Raw genomic sequence first — 15,832 nt, forward strand, 5'->3', positions numbered from 1 at the left:
CAGTTTGCTACACAGTTAAAAGACATTAGTAAGAATAGCAGCCTGCAATTTGTAGCTAGGAATTATAACACAGATGGACTCATTGGTAATGAAGCCTCAGTAGAATCTATATTAATGAAACAGTACTTTGTCTGTGCTTCTTTCTACTGCTAGAGGAAAAGACGATAGGAAAGAACATTAGTGTTTACCTAAAAAGGACATATGTCAAAATGTGTTAACAAATATTTCTCAGTGTTACGATAATTTTTGTTTTGAAAGGTAAAATCATTAATACTCCCCCTACACACTTTTTTCTCCTCCCCACCCCCCCCAGAAGTGTCAGTCCTGAAGCTCTAAGCACTTGTGTAGTTATTAGGTATAACAGATATACAAATATATATATACAAACTTTCCCATTCAGATCATTCACAGCTTCCAAATTTTTTGCTCAGGCATGAGCAAAAATGTTGCTCAGGCATGCAGGAGTGAAATCAGGAAGACCAAATCACATTTGGGTCAGGTCTGCACTATGAAAGTACTCTGATTTTACAGAAGTTGATTTTTGGGAACAGATTGTACAAAGTCGAGTGCATGTGTCCACACTAAGCACATTAATTCGGCTGTGTGCATCCACAGTACCGTGGCAAGCGTCGACATTCCGAGCGGTGCACTGTGGTTAGCTCTCCCACAGTTCCTGCAGTCCCCACTGCCCATTGGAATTCTGGGCTGAGCTCCCAATGCCTGATGGGGCCAAAAAATTGTCCCGGGTGCTTATGGGTAAAGATCGTCAGTCAACCCTCCCTCCCTCCCTCTGTGAAAGCAAAAGCAGACAATTATTTTGCACCCTTTTTCCTGGATTGCCCAAGCAGATGCCATAGCATGGCAAGCATGGAGCCCATTCAGCTCACCACAGCAGTTATGATCATTGTAAACACCTCACGCATTATCGTGCAGTTTATGTAGAACCAGCACCTGAAAAACCAGGCGAGGAGGCGACGGCAGCGCGGGGAGGAGGACATGAACACAGATTTCTCTAAAACCATGGTCCCCAGCAATTTGGAGATCATGGTGTTACAGGGGCAGGTTCATGCTGTGGAATGCCAATTCTGGGCCCGGGAAACAAGCACAGATTGGTGGGACCGCATAGTGTTGCAGGTCTGGGATGATTCCTGGTGGCTGCGAAACGTTCGCATGCATAAGGGCACTTTCATGGAACTTTGTGACTTGCTTTCCCCTGCCCTGAAGTGCAAGAATTTCAAGATGAGAGCAGCCCTCACAGTTCACAAGCAAGTAGCAATAGCCTTGTGGAAGCTTGCAGTGCCAGACAATCAATTTGGAGTGGGCAAATCTACTGTGGGGGTTGCTGTGATGCAAGTAGCCCACACAATCATTGAGCCATTGCTATCAAAGGTAGTGACTCTGGGAAATGTGCAGGTCATACTAGATGGCTTTTCTGCAATGGGATCCCCTATCTGTGGTGGGGCTATAGACAGAACGCATATCCCTATCTTGGGACCGGACCACCAGGGCAGCCAGTACATAAACAGCAAGGGGTACTTTTCAATGGTGCTGCAAGCACTGGTGGATCATAAGGGATGTTTCACCAATGTCAACGTGGGATGGCTGGGAAAGGTTCATGATGCTCATGTCTTCAGGAACTCTGGTCTGCTTAATGGTTGCAGGAAGGGATTTACTTCCCAGACCAGAAAATAACTGCTGGGGATGTTGAAATGCCTATAGTTATCCTTGGGGACCCAGCCTACCCCTTAATGCCCTGGCTCATGAAGCCGTACACAGGCAGCCTGGACAGTAGTAAGGAGCTGTTCAACTATTGGCTGAGCAAGTGCAGAATGGTGTACATTTGGATGTTTAAAGGGTCGCTGGCGCAGTTTACTGACTCGCTCAGACCTCAGCGAAAACAATATTCCCATTTTTATTGCTGCTTGCTGTGTGCTTCACAATCTCTGTGAGAGTAAGGGGGAGACATTTATGGCGGGGTGGGATGTTGAGGCAAATCACCTGGCTGCTGAATATGCACAGCCAGACACCAGGGTTAGAAGAGCTCAGCAGGAAGTGGTGCGCATCACCAAAGAAGCTTTGAAAACCAGTTTCATGATTGGCCAGGGTACTGTGTGACACTTCTGTTTGTTTCTCCTTGATGAAAACCTGCCCCCTTGGTTGCCTCTAAATTCCCTGTAAACCACCCGCCCTGCCCCCTTCGATCACAGCTTGCTTGCAAAGGAAATACAGTCACTATCATTTAAAAAAGCATGTATTCTTTATTAATTGATTATAAAAATAGGGAGATAACTCACAAGGTAGCCCGGGTGGGGTGTGGGAGGAGTGTAGGAGGGAAGGAAAAGGCCACTTTAAAACTTCTTGAATGACAGCCTTCTGTTTGTTGGGCTGTCCACTGGGGTGGAGTGGTTGGGTGCCCGGAGTCTCCGCCCCCTCCCCTTCTTGGGCATCTGGGTGAGCAGGCTATGGAACTTGGGGAGATAGGACAGTGAAACAGGGGCTGCAACAGCAGTCTGTGATCCTGCTGCTGTTCATGAACCTCCACCAGATGCCGGAGCATGTCTGTTTGATCCTGCAGCCCTAGCGTTGCCTCATGCCTCCTCTGATCTTCCTGCCACCACCTCTCCTCACGTTCATTGGCCACTTTCCTGTACTCCTCTATTGTGTCCCTCCACACATTCTTCTGAGCTCTGTCAATCCTGGATGACTGCATGAGCTCAGAGAAGATTTTCATTACGCATGCGTTTTTTTCTCCTCCTTATCTGAGATAGCCTTTGGGATGGAGGAGGGAGCCTTGAAACATTTGCAGCTGCTGGAGGGAAAAAAGGGAGTGAAGTATTTAAAAAGATACATTTTACAGAATTATGGCTGTACTCTTTCACGGTGAACAACACTATTCACATTACATAGCACATGTGATTTTGGTACAAGGTCACATTTTGCATCTTATATTGACTGCCTGTGGCTTTAGTGTTAGAGATCACAAATGCAGTGTCGGGCAACAGAATTTGGCTTGCAGGCGGCCATGGTAAGCCATAGCCTTTCGGCTTCTGAAACCTTCATAACAGCAGAGCCCTCCTCTCCCATACAAAGCAAAGCACATTGAGTTGGCCATTTAGTGCTGTGGTTTTCCTGTTAACGTGCAGCAGCAGAAATCAAACTACACCCACCTCCAGTTCTCTGGGATGATTGCTTTACCTCTCACCCCACTGTGTGGCTGGTATAGGGAAGATCCCTGCTAGCCAAACGTGAACAACTCAATGCCAATGCGCCCCCTCCCCATACCCCCACAGCGTGGCTAACTGCAGGGAGGATTTCTTTTCAGCAAACAGCCCAGCAGGAACAGCCACCTCTGAATGTCCCCTTAATTAAATCCCCCTATTTTAACAAGGTTACCGTGAACAATATCACTCTCCTCAGGATAAAACAGAGAGATAAAGAATGGATGTTGCTTGAATGCCAGCAAACACCGGGACCATACGCTGCCAGGCTTTGTCATGCAATGATACCAGATGACTTGCTACTAGCCTGGCATGGTAAAGTGTCCTACCATGGAGGACAGAATAAGGCTGATATCCCCAGAAACTTTCTTCAAAGGCTTTTAGAGTACCTCCAGGAGAGCTTCATGGAGATGTCCCTGGAGGATTTCTGCTCCATCCCCAGACACATTAACAGACTTTTCCAGTAGCTGTACTGGCCACGAATGAATCCCAAGTCCTCAGGGCTACTGAATCATTAAAAAATGCTTGCGTTTATAACATGTATTTTATTTTAAAAGGTACACTCACCAGAGGTCCCTTCTCCAGCTTCATTGGGTTGGGAGGGTATTTCAGTCAGTGTGATAAAAAGATCCTGGCTGTTGGGGAGAATAGTGTGCTGTGTGCTCTCTCAAGTTCGTCCTCCTCCTCCTCATATTCCCCGTCCGCAAAATCCTCAGGCATGGCGGAGAGTACCCCATCATCGGAGACCACGGACAGGGGTGGGGTAGTGGTGGCGGCCTCCCCTTGAATTGCATGCAGATCCAGTAGAAGTGGCATGTCTGGGACTCTGTCCCGAAGTGTCCATTTGATTCTTTGGTTTTCTGGTACACTTGTCTGAGCTCCTTAAGTTTCACGCAGCACTGTGTTGCATCCCTGCTGTATACAGCCTCTGCCCCTCATGGCCTAGGAGATTTTTTGAAATGTTTTGGCATTTCGTCTTTTGGAATATAGTTCTGATAGCACGGATTCCTCTCCCCATATAGTGATCAGACCCAGTACCTCCTGTTGGGTCCATGCTGGAGCTCTTTTTCGATTCTGGGACTGCATGGTCACCTGTGCTGACAAGCTCTGCATGGTCACCTGTGCTGATGAGCTCGTCTGGATAAACAGGAAATGAGATTCAAAAGTTCCCAGTGCTTTTCCTGTACACTGGCCAGTGCATTCGAGTTCAGAGTGCTGTCCAGACCAGTCACAATGGTGCACTGTGGGATAGCTCCTGGAGGCCAATATCTTCAAATTGCGACCATGCTAACCCTAATGTTGATTTCAGTGCTAATCGCCTCATTGGGGAGGAGTACAGAAATCAGTTTTAAGAGCCCTTTATGTAAAAAAAAAAATGGCTTCGTTGTGTGGATGGGTGCAGGGTTAATTTGATTTAACGCTGCTAAATCTGACATAAACTCGTAGTGTAAACCAGGCCTTGGACTTGCAGCTAGCAAGGCATGTTAAGAGTAACGAGAAGGGTTTCTACAGATATGTTAGCAGCAAGAAGAAGGTCAGGGAAAGTCTGGGCCCCTTACTGAATGGGAGAGGAAACCTAGTGACAGAGGATGTGGAAAAAGCTAATGTACTCAATGCGTTTTTTGCTTCTGTCTTCATGAACAAGGTCAGCTCCCAGACTCCTGCACTGGGCAGCATAGTATTGGGAGGAGGTGAGCAGCCTGCTGTGGAAAAAGGAAGAAGTGTTTTAGGACTATTTAGAAAAGCTGGCTTACCACAAATCCATGGGGCCGGAGAAGGAGTTGGAGGATGTGATTGCAGAGCCGTTGGCCATGATCTTTGAAAACTCATGGTGATCGGGCGAGGTCCCGGATGACTGGAAAAAAGCTAATGTAGTGCCCATCTTTAAAAAGCAAAGAAGGAGGATCTGGGGAATTACACGCTGGTCAGCCTCACCTCAGTCCCTGGAAAAATCATGGAGCAGGTCCTCAAGGAATCAATTTTGAAGCACTTTGAGGAGAGGAAAGTGATCAGAAACAGTCAGCATGGATTCACCAAGGGCAAGTCGTGCCTGACTAACATAATTGCATTCTATGATCAGATAACTGGCTCTGTGAATGAGGGGAAACAGTGCACATGTTATTCCTTGACTTTTGATATAGTCTCCCACAGTATTCTTTACAGCAAGTTAAAGAAGTATGGGCTGGATGAATGGACTATAAGGTGGATAGAAAGCTGGCTAAATCATTGGACCCAGTAGGTAGTGATCAATGGCTCCATGTCTAATTGGCAGCCAGTATCAAGTGGAGTGCCCCAAGGGTCGATCCTGGGGCCAGTTTTGTTCAATATCTTCATTAATGATCTGGAGAATGCCGTGGACTGCACCCTGATCAAGTTTGCAGATGACACTAAACTGGGAGGAGTGGTAGATACGCTAGAGGGGAGGGATAGGTTACAGAAAGACCTAGACAAATTAGAGGATTGGGCCAAAATAAATCTGATGAGGTTCAACAAGGACAAGTGCAGAGTCCTGCACTTAGGAAGGAAGAATCCCATGCACTGCTACAGACTAGGGACGAAGTGACTAGGCAGCAGTTCTGCAGAAAAGGACCTAGCAGTTACAGTGGACAAAAAGCTGGATATGAGTCAACAGTGATTCCGCTCTATTCGGCATTGGTGAGACCTCATCTGGAGTACTGTGTCCAATTTTGGGCCCCACATTACAAGAAGGATGTGGAAAAATTGGAAAGAGTCAAGCGGAGGGCAACAAAAATGATTAGGGGGCTGGAGCACAGGTCTTAGGAGGAGAGGCTGAGGGAACTCGGATTGTTTAGTCTGCGGAAAAGAAGAATGAGAGGGGATTTGATAGCTGCTTTCAACTACCTGAAAGGGGGTTCCAAAGAGGGTGGATCTAGGCTGTTTTCAGTGGTAGCAGATGACAGAACAAGGAGTAATGATCTCAAGTTGCAGTGGGGGAAGTTTAGTTTGGATATTAGGAAAAACTTTTTCACTAGGAGGGTGGTGAAGCACATCAGAATGGAGAATAATTCTACAGGGTAACAAAGGATTCAAAAACACAGCAGAACTTCCTCTAGGCTTAGTTTCAAAGTTACAAAAAACAGAAATAAACCTCCCTCCAGCAAAGGATAAATTCACAAGCACAACAAAAGATAATCTAACATGCCTTGCCTAGCTTTTACTTACAATTTTTTTTGTAATATGAGAGACGTTTAGGATGGTTTGTAGGAGAAGGAGTTTTCTGACCTGTTGCTTCTCTGCTTTCCAAGACAACACACACAAAGCCTCCCCCTCCCCCCAATATTTGAAAGTATCTTCTTTCCCCATTGATCCTTTTGGTCAGGTACCAACCAGGTTATTTGAGCTTCTTAACCCTTTACAGGTAAGGAGGAATTCTAGGCTACCCTTAGCTGTATGGTTATGACATGATCTATAGCAGATTCCCACCACAACATCACCCTTGTTACTCACACTTCTAAACTTAATCCAGAGGCTCTCAGGTTTTTCTGCAGTTTCATACTGGAGCTCCAAGAAGTCATACTGCTCTCTTACATACAATGCAACTCCCCCACCTTTTCTGCCCTGCCTGTCCTTCCTGAACAGTTTATATCCATACATGACAGTACTCTAGTCGTGTGAGTTATCCCACCAAGTCTCTGTTATTCCAATCACATCATAATTCCTTGACTGTGCCAGGACTTCCAGTTCTCCCTGCTTGTTTCCCAGGCTTCTTGTGTTTGTGTATAGGCACTTAAGATAACTCGCTGATTGTCCCACTTTCTCAGTATGAGGCAGCAGCCCTCCCCTCTTGTGCTCTCCTGCTCGTGCTTCCTCCAGGTATCCCACTTCCCCACTTACCTCAGGGCTTTTGTCTCCTTCCCCCAGTGAACCTAGTTTAAAGCCCTCCTCACTAGGTTAGCCAGCCTGCTTGCGAAGATGCTCTTCCTTCTCTTTGTTAGGTGGAGCCCATCTCTGCCTAGCACTCCTCCTTCTTGGAACACCACCCAGTGGTCAAAGAATCCAAAGCCTTCTCTCCAATACCACCTGCGTAGCCATTCATTGACTTCCACGATTCGACAATCTCTACCCGAGCCTTTTCCTTCCAGAGGGAAGATGGACACGAACACCACTTGCGCCTCAAACTCCTTTATCCTTCTTCCCAGAGCCACATAGTCTGCAGTGATCTGCTCAAGGTCATTGTTGGCAGTATCATTGGTGCCCACGTGGAGAAGTAGGAAGGGGTAGTGATCCAAGGGCTTGATGAGTCTCGGCAGTCTCTCTGTCACATCGTGAATCATAGCTCCTTCCAAGCAGCAGACTTCTCGGTTTTCCCAGTCGGGGCGGCAGATAGATGACTCAGTCCCCCTGAGGAGGGAGTCCCTGACCACCACCACCTGCCTCCTTCTCTTGGGAGCAGTGGTCATGGAACTCCATTCCCTAAGACAGTGCATCCCATGCCTTCCAATCGGCGGAGTCTCCTTCTGCTCCCTTCCTTCAGATGTATCATCTAGTCCACTCTCTGCATTAGTACCTGTGGAGAGAACATGAGAACGGTGGCTTACCTGTATCTGCATTGCTGGTACATGGACGCTCCCCTTTCTTCTTCTCATGCGGAGGTCACATGCTGCCAAATTTCTTCACTATCCTTCTATCCCTGCTGTGTAGCATGCTCTGAATCTTCAGAACGCTGTGCCGGTAGAAGCATATCCTGATGTCTGTCCAGGAAATCTTCAGTTTCTCTTATGCAATGCAGGGTTGATACTTGTTTCTCTAGACCTTGAACCTTCTCTTCCAATATGGAGATCAGCTTGCACTTCGTACAGACAAAGTCACTTCTGTCCTGTAGAAGAAAGACAAACATGGCACATCCTATGCAGGTAACAACAGCTGAATGCACACCATCCATATTACCTTCCTTCTACGAGCTTCCTCAGGTGTTGTAGTAACTACTCAGAGAAGCGTGCAAGATGAAAGCCTCAGTGGGCTCTCCCCAGGCAAACTCCCTCTGTTAGCTTCTCTGCTGTTCGCCACTCAGCTGGTTCACAGCTGACTACCTTTTTATAAGTCAGGCCCACTCAAGGGTCACCTGGAACAAAGCACTCCCATTTCACACTTTTCAAACAATCAAGCACATGGTCAAACTGACAAACTGTTCCGGCAACAGACACTCAAACACTCACCAGGTTTTCCATTAATCCATCCATGAGGTAATAAAAGCAGTGGTAGGTCTGATTAAGACAGACAAATGGAGCATATTTTACAAATCTTACATGAGGAATACAAGGACAGTCTACCCTCATACAGTAGTTGATTTGCTACTGATAGGAGACCACAGCACCTAAAATAACCCCTTTTTCTTCATGACTAAAGAAGGAACAATTCAGTTAGGATCAAAAGAAATAACAAGAGACAAACTGCAAGAGGGAAGTTTGGAAACAAGAAATAAAGTTTCTATTTTATCGAGTTAAGCTTGAAGACATTTAACATATCTGGTGATAACACAGCATATAGCCTCTATATCAATAAGAAGCAAAAAATACATTTTGATATCTGCATGAGAATGAATATCTATGTTACAGCTGTGAAGAATGTTTCCCACAAAGCATCATATGTGTATATATGTATCTATCTAGAGAGAGAGACTAAAGCAGAGTCCAAAAATCAAGAAATGTAGTCCATCACAAGGAACATGAATAGAATTGCATATAAGAGTAAGCACATAAAAAGATAATAATTGTAAACCTACAAGATGCTTAAGATAATTACAAAATATTACTTGACTAACAGAATCAACTGTTGTTGGTAGCTCATCTGGAGCAAGTTGGCATGAACATTTTATACACACACATACATTATTAAATGTCCTGTTCAGAGTCTGTACTATAGACAGACATGAAATCAGACTAAAATGTTTCCAAAATTTTGCTTTGACAAAGAGAAATCAATAGCAACATCACCACTTTACAATATACTTCTCTCTCTATCTCACAGAGAGACTGACTGGAATATATTTAGCAATATCTCCTACTTTTATATTGCATTTAGTAAATGGGAGGCTGGCAATCTATCATATTGCTGGAGTAAAATAGCCATGATTTGAAACAGACATTTCAGCAGTCTTCTTCATCAAACAAATGACCTAAAAATGAAGCTAGTTTAAGTAACAAATTTCAGAGCAGAGGGCAAAGCCTATTCCAGTAGCCCATGAAAGGAAGTCTAGCTGTCCAGATTTGACGCTAGAATAGCAGGTGAAACTAAATATTCAGTATTAAATCAGTCATGCTACAGTGAAAGCAGATGTGACTATAGAGGATATACACAATAGTTATCATACTACACAGGGAATGGCATAAGAGCATGCACCAAAGTTTGCAGTAGGGAGGACAGATTCTTTCTTCACTAAAAGTCACTGATTGTGTGCTTAGAGAGTAAACCAAAACTAGTGAAGATATAATATACATTTCCTGCTATGACATTCTGAAGTGCAATCCAGACCAGTGAGGGCTGTCATCCCTGCCCTGCAACCTGGGGTGCCTCACAAACAGTGAAATAGCATGCAAGTCACACTCAGAGTGTGTTTTATGGCCCTCTTCCAACAACTCTGACCCCAGCAACCTGTTAGCAAACACCAGCTACACTCTGGCTTCCAGCAGCCTTGATTACTACTTGCAGGGTGACTCCAACATACTCCCAATCCTGGATTTCCCTTCCTCAAAATGTGTCTTCTGCACTGTTCAGACCTCTCATGGACAGTACAGCTATATTACATCCATTGCCCCTCTGAGGGGATCAGTATACAACAGTGTGCTACCATAAATGGAGCTATCCACACAATTCAGTTTAAAGACAACACTAGATTAGTTTTAGTTAAAGAATAAAACAAGTTTATTTAACTATAAATAGATAGATTCTAAGTGAGTAAAAGTATAAGGAATTAAAGTCAGAAATGGTTACAAGAGAAATGAAGATAAAACAAGTTCTAAACTTAAACTAGACTTGGTTCAAGGTTGAATTCTTTTCCGCAGGTTCCCAGTAATGTTGCTGACCAAATTTCAGGTCAGGATCTGTTCCCAAAGTCCATAGGCTGTCTTTCTTTCTTTCTTTCTTTCTTTCTTTCTTTCTTTCTTTCTTTCTTTCTTTCTTTCTTTCTTTCTTTCTTTCTTTCTTTCTTTCTTTCTTTCTTTCTTTCGTCTGCTTAGGTGAAAGAGAGAAATAACTTGTGGTGATTTGACCCCTCACTTTTATAGTTCAGTCACCTTTTGAAATGTATTTTCCTATAGTCTGGTGGTGAAAGAGGCTCCATGCTGTTCTTTGCTAAAATGCAGATCCATGGGTGCTGGAACAATTTTTATAGTGGGGGTGCTGAAAGGTGAAATCTTGTATTTAGTTGTTATTTCTACTTCAAGCCAGAGGGTGCTGCTGCAACCCCAGCACCCCTAGTTCGAGCACCCCTGTGCACATCTGATTGTTCTTGCCCCTCTTCCTTGACAAAGAATGGCCACTTAATAGGTGATGACCTATCAACATTGATCACACATGGCTAGAGGCATCAACTTGCCATTTGTCTCCGAGAAACAGGTTTATCCATTCTCCAGATTTATTCGGTAAACACACTTCAGTCTTAATTTCAGTTTATGTTCCAAATTTACATACAATGTTGCTACATACATTTCACCATATTATTGACCAGCGAGTTATTAGTTTTCAAATGATACCTTAAAACAAGGATTGGCAACCTTTGGCACGTGGGCGACGAGGGTAAGCCCCCTGGTGGGCCAGGCCACTTTGTTTACCTGCTGCGTCCGCAGGCTGGGCCATTTGCGGCCAGTGGGAGCTGCAATTGGCTGAACCTGTGGACGTGGCAGGTAAACAAACCAGCCTGGCCCAGCAGGGGGCTTACCCTGTTGGGCCATGTGCCAAAGGTTGCCGATCCCTGCCTTACAAGGAATAATTTATGGAAAGATTATTACAATGGTGTGTAGGGTGTGAATATAGGAGTGCATTTGATCACAACTGCATTTACAGAATCGTACATCTTAAAATGTTCTGAAACTTACCAAGAACTAATGCTCAGAGTGCCTGCTTCTCTCCCAGTCCCACTCTATGTCCTCCCCGCCCTATTTCAATATTTACTAAATTGCCAAAAAGACTGAGTTTCATAGATATTTAGGTCAGAAGGGACCATTATGATCGTCTAGTTTGACCTCCTGCACAATGCAGGGCACAGTTTAAATGTGTATATTGATATTGTTCAATAAGATTGAATGGACTGTCTGGATATGGGTTGCATTTCTGTAACTTAAGGGGAAAGATATTCCTCAGCCAGCCATCAATGCATGAGTGCAAAATGATATGAAGAAAAATAAGGAACTAAGGTTTTAATTTGACATGTTAGAGAAGTAACCACTGGTACCTGACTTGAGCTTGTGTGTTCACACACATGTGCACATGTTTTTCGCCTAGCAGCGGTGTCACAGGGCATCATGGGAAGAAAGTACAATTGTCGCAAAAAACAATGAGGCATATCCTCTACTTAGTGTCCAACCTAAGTAGCTGTGCTTTTCTAATGTGTCACCTCCATGAAGGAAGTTGACAACGAACTGGAGAATCTAACAGCAGATACTTTGGTCCCACACCAACATGTCCCTATCCATCCTTCCTTGACCCAACACAATGACATACAATGAGTTGCCATGCAGCTAGTTTTTAAGCTGCACAAAGACTGTATCCGCCCCTTTGCATAAAGCTGATTGGTGCCACCGCTAGGATATCCTCTGTGAGTATGGAGGAGGGGCAGGAGAGTAGGATTTGCCCTTAAATGTTGAATTATAAGATGTGGGACTATCAAACTGAAACTAAGTAGGCTATGGCCGTAAAATGGATGGATGGATGAATTCTCATGCCATCTATTTGACCTCTGAAAAAAATCATCATTACACTAAAAAGGTTTTAGTGATGCCTGCTGAAGTTGTGAGATTTAAAATATTTGGAATTGTTCAGAAAACAAAGCTACTCTTTCTTTGCTCTGTAAGTATTAGGAGAGTAATTAGCTCTGAAGTGCACCAACACTTTTCAAGAGTGTCATATGCAAATATTAAAGTGATTGATATATACAATTCACTGTCTCTCTCCATCAACATTCCAGCCATTGGCGTTTTTATTTGGATTGCTCTCAGCTGCTTTTTGTCTCAAGGACAACAGTTAGAAAAAATAATAATCCGTAAGTGGGGTAAGGCAATCTTTCCAAGCATACTTAGGAAAGGAGGCATTACATAGCACTATAATATTATTAAATGCAGCTCCAAATAGCAGGCACCAAAACAAAATTATCAGTCACAGAATGACATTTTTAATGAAGTCTCAATAGATACAACAATTAAGTGATCAGAAAAAAGAAGATGCAAAGCAAGTGCCTACCAAACCTAAAGAAATCTATGGATCAAAAGTGTGGCTTTTAATATGAATAAGAACATTCTTATGCTTAACAAGTGAGAAAGAATTTCTAAAAGCATCCCAATATCACAGGCAATGAACACAAAAGACAGAGGCAAGTTCTTAGAATGGCTAAAAAACCAGCTCAGAATCCTTCAAACATAGATATACCCCAGGTATTTTGCTACCTGCTGTTAATAGGTCATTATGTGAGTTTCTTTTCTCTGGCGCTTGCAATAAACTGGATATTTAAAAACAAAAACAAAAAGAATGAAAGATCTTAGGCACGTCACATAAAAGTGCAGTGTAGCAAGAGTGAAAAAAGTACACGGATCCTTTTATGGACAGCTACGAACCTAATTAAATGCCCTTAAAACCACTATCCTAAAGCCATTTATAGCCATAGGCAACTGAATGTGTCAAATACATAGTTACCTTGTAGCTATATTATTATTCATTATTTATATTGTAGTAATATCTAGGGATCCCATTCCTAAACCAGGATGCTTTTGTCTAGGTACTGTAAAAAAACACAAAACAAAAAAAGTCTCTGTTTAGTGACCTTACAATCCAAGTATAAGACAAGAGACAACATATGGATACAACAGACAGGGGAGATAGAAAAGCAATGAGACAAATATATAGAGAGCACCTTTCATCTCAGGAACTCAAAACACTTCAAAAAGATGAGCCTAATTATCCCCATTTGCAGCTGAAGATAACTGAGGCACAGAGAAATTACATTACTTGACCATTGTGATGTAGTAAGTCAATGAAACATTTTAGAAAAGAACTCATTCCAGTTCTTTGTCCCTTTCAAGCTATTAGGCAATTCTTTCTTCATGTATAATGTACAGAAAACACAAAGACTTCACATTAACTTGGTACTCTTGAAAGGTTTTACATTCATAGTCCAGAAACTAAGTTCAAGTTAATTACATTGCTATGGAACAAAAACAACAGCCAGCAGTAGTAACCTTCTCCCATACTGTCCTGTTCAGAAGGGACCTTCCAATGTTTCAACACTGACATAGTCAAACTTTCTCTAGTGTTCTGTGGACAGTTCATTCTGCAAGTCTGTGCATACATACAGTTTTCAGTGGCTTTGCTGAAATAGCTGCTAACCATTATGGGAATTAATGCCAATTTTCATGGTTCTTTTCCTGAGCAAGAACTTAATTGATCATGAAGTAATTTCATACAGGTTTCCAAAGCACTGTCAGATGGAACTAAGAGAGCTATACCAGTATATATTAGGGGTATATTAGAACCAGGCCACAAAGGTTATAGCTTTTATAATAAATCAATATTCCTAAATTTTGGTAAACTTTTTCAAATTAATCAGATTTAAGATTTAAATTTATCATTTTAAAGTATATTTTCATAAGCATTTCCAAATACTGTTTAAAAATTTTTGGTCTGATTCTCAAAGGTGCTAAGCACCTACAACTGTCATTGATGAGAATAGGATCTGAAAGAGCTCAGCCTCTTTGAAAAATCAGGCCTAATATTTTCTCTTTTTCGGTAGTGGCTGTAACGGGTTGCCCCTCTGAAGATGCCACCTAATGAAATGAGCCCGCCTGTTATGCCAGCCTGGGTACCCCTTTTACCTGTCTTGCTGAGCCAGGCTATTAAGTCTCCTCCAGCCAACACAGGCAGGGACACACCCAAAAGCAGAACGAAACAGACACTGAGATCAGTTCTGGGAAGACTCAGTTTAAGGGACTTGCCCCAGCACTCAGGTGTCCACCTCCCTTGGAGTGCAGACCCAAAGGTATATTATGAAATCTGCCTCCTCCCTCAATGTGGAGGAAGGTATACACAGCCTCTTATCTCCCTCCCCCCCATTTATGAATTGCAGAAACCGGATTATATTATAAACGAGAAATAAGTTTATTAACTACAGAAGGTGGATTTTAAGTGAATATAAGAGATAACAGAACAAAGCAGATTACTTAGCATATAAAGCAAAACACCCAAGCTAATCTTGTTTCACCAAAAAAAAAATGGTTACAAATAGTAATTTCTCACCCTAGATATTGTTGCAGGAAGATTACAGAAAGTCTTGAAAGGTAGCTACACTGGTCTCCAGCTTGAGACCTCAGGTATTATTACTCACAAGCTTGACGCCCTTCCAGCTTGGGCTCAACCCTTCTCCCCCCAGTTCAGCTCTTGCTTGCAGATGTTTTCCAGTGTCTCCTTGGGTGGGAAAGCAGAGGAGACCCTCTATGATATCACTCCTCTGCCTTATATAGCTCTTGTGTATGGCAGGAACCCTTTGTCTCCCAGTGGAAGAACACTGGCATTACGAGGGGTGTGTCCAGTACCAGGTGACTCAGATCCATGTCTCTGCAGGTCTGTGGCAACCATTACTCATAGGCTGTCTGGAGCATCCACAGGAAGACTAAGTTCTTTCACAGTTCATTGTCTCTGCTAATGGCCAATTAGCCATGAATGGCTTTTCCATTGTTGTACCTGAAGGGCTGGTTGGGGGTGACACCCAAAGTAACACTTTTGAAATACAGATATATAGTTAATATTCCTAACTCCAGATACAGAAATGATACAGACATACCAATTGGATAATCACATTCAGTAAATCATAACCATTCCAATGATATCTCACATGAGCCATCTTGCATAAAGTATATCTGTTATATCAGATCCATATTATAAGCATATTTTCATAAAGAATATGGAGTGAAATGTCACAGTGGCTAAGTGACATTTGTATAGAAATACTAGGAATTACACATCTATTATTTTCCTACTTCACGGTCATACAATAAAATACAATGCAAAAAACTTCAAATGGTCAGCCTCTTTTTGATCTGTAAAATAATTTATTTCCTAATGGTACAGTAGGTATCATTGTCCAAGGTCCTTGGAACTTCACAAACAATCCTTTAACTGCATAATTCTAGAGATACAAGATGGGTGAAGTAATGTCTTTTATTGGACCACCATTCCATGATGGAATGGACAAGCTTTCAAGATACTTTTTTGCAATGTTGTAGCCATGTTGGTCCCAGGATATGAGAGAGACAAAGTGAGTGTGGTAATATCTTTAACTGGAGCACATTCTTTTGGTGAGAGAGACGAGCTTTCAAGCTTAGGCAGAGCTCTTCTGCAGGACCTCCAGTTTTAATGCTGATACAACACAGATTTTGCCTGAAGAAAAGTGG

Source organism: Lepidochelys olivacea (genome assembly GCF_965140295.1).
Source record: "Lepidochelys olivacea isolate rLepOli2 genome assembly, chromosome: 1".
NCBI lineage: Eukaryota > Metazoa > Chordata > Testudines > Cheloniidae > Lepidochelys > Lepidochelys olivacea.